Source organism: Cavia porcellus, unplaced genomic scaffold (genome assembly GCF_034190915.1).
Source record: "Cavia porcellus strain 051 isolate PalLab524CR breed Dunkin Hartley unplaced genomic scaffold, mCavPor4.1 scaffold_23, whole genome shotgun sequence".
In the NCBI taxonomy this organism is placed as follows: domain Eukaryota; kingdom Metazoa; phylum Chordata; class Mammalia; order Rodentia; family Caviidae; genus Cavia; species Cavia porcellus.
The window spans coordinates 4,602,687-4,607,229 of record NW_026947506.1 but is presented as its reverse complement, the minus strand read 5'-3'; positions in this window follow the sequence as shown (position 1 = coordinate 4,607,229).

Below are 4,543 nucleotides of genomic sequence, written 5' to 3'. Positions count from 1 at the left end.
CTGGCAGGTGAACCCCGTGCAGAGGACGGGGCTGGGGATGTCATCGCTGCCACAGGGGCTGAGGACTGGGGTGAGAAGCACCGCCCCAGCACCGAGTGACCAGCACCCAGAAGCTATCCCAATGCCATCCTCCTTCCCCTGTGGGCTCTCCGGGATGTCACCAGTACGGCCAGTGAATGCCCAGCCACCCCAGGTCTCAGGATCACTAGCATTCATTCTAAAGGTCCTGTAAATTCATTGCAATGGCCAGGCCCTGGATTTCTGTGAGGCCTGAGATATTGTATCTGAATTTTCAATTGTGAGAGATTAACTCAGCTCCTCCAACAAGTCCAAACTGGTATGTTGGACACTCCTATCACTGTGACAAAATACCTGACACCTCCAAATTAAAGAAAGAAAGGTTTAATTAGGCTCATGGCTCAGGGACTGGTTGGCTGGCTCCAAGGCCAAAACAGCACAGCAGAAGGGTTCAGCAGAGTAAAGCTGCTCAGCTCAAGCCAGACGGGAAGCAGAGAGAGAAGGGAAGAGCTGGAGAGGGAGACATACCTGCCACATGTGCCCACCCACCGCCGTGCACACCTCTTCCAACCAGGCCCACCTGCCAAGCCCGCAGTCAGCGTGGAGCTCAGCAGTGGGCAAATCTACTGATGCACAAGGTGCACGCATGAGCCAGACAGCTCCCAACAGCCCACTCGGGACACCTGAGCCCTCTGGGTGGCGTTTCGGTCTACACCAACGGAACTCAGCGGTGAAGCAAACGACAAATGACCATCTTCGCCACCCCTACTGAAAACTGTCACCATCCGTGGATGCCACAGCTGTTTCCCTGCCTCTGAAAGTGGATTATGTCTACCTCCTCAGCTCCCCGAGAAGGAGCATCAGAGAACCCAGTCATGGCCCCCAGAGCAGAGGATGGAGGGGCGCCAAGGCCCCTGTGCTCCCACAGAGAAAGGCCAGTCCTAACGACAGTTACACACACCAAAAGGGGACACTGCCCCTGAAATTCAGAAAGGAAAAAAAATAGTGGTTTAGAAAAATACTTTGTACAGTACATATTTGAGGGTTTTCATTTAAACTAAGTATGAAATCTGTGCACTAAACAAGAGAACCTTGACCTTGCTAAGGGATGACTGTGAAAGCATTAATGAATTATATTTGAATTTAATACTGTCTCAAGATTTCAGAAGGAAAAGCCAAAAAAAAGAGGAGGAGGGGCTCAGAACGCCTTCTCCTAATGCAGAAGAAATCAAACGAAAAACAAGATGAAATTTACAGAATGAAGACCTGCGTAGACACCAGCAGTTCACCCCAGAGGAACCATGACGTACTGAAAATGCACATTGATCAGAGATATAAAGAAGAAAATATTCTCGGTCGGAAGCAATCACTTCTGAGATCTCCGAGTTAATGCAAAGGAAAGCCACATAATTATAGTCAGGTAACTTCAAAATGACAGGAAGAAAGAAAGAATTCTGTGAACATAAAGGCACAGAAAAACTACTGGCATTAAAACAGAATAAAATACGAAGTCAGGCTCTCCTTTCAGGCACACCTGAGTGGTCCACCCTCGGTGGAAGGCTTGTTTTAAACGCACTGGAGAAGATCTAAGCAGAAATGAAACTACAAAATTCAAAACCAGAGAAACTAAGATATAAAAAAAATTGGTAGTTAGCAAAGACATTCTGTGAATAATACACATTTGAGTTTTATTGTAAATATCATTCAAAGAAATGCCAAAATTTATATCATACCTGCAAAGAAATATTAACAAGACTAACAGTATTATCTTAATTGAAATCTTTTTAAGAATGTGAAATTTAAGGGATAGTATTTTTGAGGCAGTATAATGAGATATTTTTAATTAAATAGATTTATAGACATCAAGAAAACACTGCAGAACTTGTAAATAACTACAGGGGAAAGAAAATAATCAAATTAAAACATTACAGACAGCAAAGAAGTGGGAACGGGTGGGGTTTTAGACAAGGCATAAAAATAAGATAAAAAAAAAGATCAGAAACGCAGCTGACAGTAAGTATAATCAGTTAAATTAGAAACTAATGATGGCTGGCTTAGGCCCAAAGAAAGCACTGCCACCAGCTGTTTCCAAGAATCTACAACAAAGTGTCACATTTACAGGTTAAAATAAAATACCAGACAAAGTAAAACTCAACAACATCAGAGGCAGGACATTCACTGCAACACAGCGTTTCTACGGCCAACCTAAATTCTCCATCATCAAAACATGCAAACCAACAAAAATTCCAATCAATATAAAGTCTCAACCTACAGAAATTGCTAAGCTGAGCAAAGGCGACTGTTTCACCTTCGGTGAAGACACAGCCCCTAATGACAGCCTCGTGATAAGAGGAAACCAAGCAAAATCTAAGAACAGCCGCCATATTATACTGTGGCTCTATACCGCTTATCCCCTTTAAATGACAGCAAACAAGACAATTAAGGCCATAAACAAGCGTGAATAAACAACCTATCACTGCACTGCAAACTTCTGGCAAAAGAACAAGTCAAACCCAAAGCTCATACAAGGGGGAAAATCATAAAGAGCAGAGCAGAAATTAATGCAAGTCAGACTAAGACAAAATGCAAAGAACAAGTGACTCAAAGAGTTGATTCTTTCAAAGAATAAACAAAATTGATAAATCACTAGCCAACCTTACCAAAAAGAGGGAGAAAACTCAAATTCACGCCGTAAGGAATGTAAAGGGTGAAATCACTACACAGCCTGTCGAAAGTCAGATCGTCGGTACCTACTTGGAAAATCTTTACTCTCACAGGACAGAAAACAAAAGAAATGGGGAGATTCCTAGAAACAAATGAATTATAAAAGCTGAGTTAAGAAGATAGAAAAATTTTTGAATGTCGCTATATAGTTTCAAGATTCAAAATGTAATTAAAAACTTACCAACAAAGAAAACCCTAGGTTCTGATGAATTCAAAGCTAAATTCTATAAGAAATTTAGAGAAGATTTAACACCAGTGCGTCTCAAACTCTTTAATGAAATTGAAGGGGAAGGCATTCTCCCTAACTCATTTCTGGAGGTAAGTATTACCCTTATACTAAAACCAGAGAAAGAACCAGCCAAAAAAGGGACTGACAGGCCAATTTTCCTTGTCAACATAGATATAAAACCCCTCAGTAAGATACTAGCAAACAATGCAGCAAATCATCAAGAAAATTATACACCATGACCAAGCAGGATTCATCCCAGAAATGCAGGAATGGTTCAACATAAGCAAATCATTAAGTGTATACACCATATCAAAGGAGCCAGAGACAAAAATTACATGATCATCTCAATAGATGCAAGAAAAGCTTTTGGTAAGTTTCAACATTCATGATAAAGCCTACAGAAAACCGGAATATATCTATAAAAAGCCAGCAGTCACCATCATGCTCAATGGACAAACACTGAAGGCTTTCACTCTAAAACCAGGAACAAGGCAAGGATGGCCATAGCACCACTCCCATTCAGCACAGTTCTGGAAACACCAGCCAGAGCACCTGGCCAGGAGTGAGCAGCAGTTAAAGGGTTAAGGGCAGGAAAAGGAGAAGTTGGATTGTCATTATTTGCAGGTGACACGACGCTCTACAGAGAAGACCCCAAAACTCCACATAAAGACTTCTAGATTCAATAACCAAATTCAGTAGCATAACTGAATATATATACAAATATATATATTCTATATATATATATATATATATATATATATATATGTATATTGCATATCTATACTGAATATATAGTACAAAGGCAGCACTCAAAATCAATAACATTCCTCTACACAAACACCTAACTCACCGAGCGGGAAATTAGGGAAACCACACACTTTACAGGAGCATTCAAAAAAAAAAAAATGAAATATTTAGGGATCAATATAAAAAGAAATACAAAATAAATACATTTAAAGTTACAGTACTCTGCAAAAAGAGTTTGAAAAGCATGTCAGAAAATGGAAAGATATCCTTTGTTCATGGATAGGAAGAATAACATTGTGAAAATGGCCCTACTCCCGAATTTGTTATATGGATTTAATGCAGTCCCAATCAAAATACCATCAGCGTACCTCCAGGACCTAGACAATACACTCCTAAAGTTCATTTGGAAACAGAAGACACCTAGAATAGTAAAAGCAATTCTGGGCAACAAAGGCAAGGCAGGAAGTATCACAACCCCTGACTTGAAATTATACTACAAAACTATGTGATAAAATCAGCATGGCATTGGAAAAAAACAGAACTGAGGATCAGTGGAACATATTAGAAGATGCAGACACAACTACAAACAAACTCAGCCTCCTTGTGTTTGATGGAGGGGGCCAAATCTGTTCAGTGGAAGGAAGATAGGCTCTTTAATAAATGGGGCTGGAAAACCTAACTCTCCGTGTGCCAAAGACTTAAACTAAACCTAATTTTGTCATCGTGAACTAAAGTCAAAATGGATCAAAGAAAACAGAAACAATCTACTGGAATAGAAGGAGATAGAAATCTCAAAGTCATCGTGTAGGCAGAGTTCATGAACAA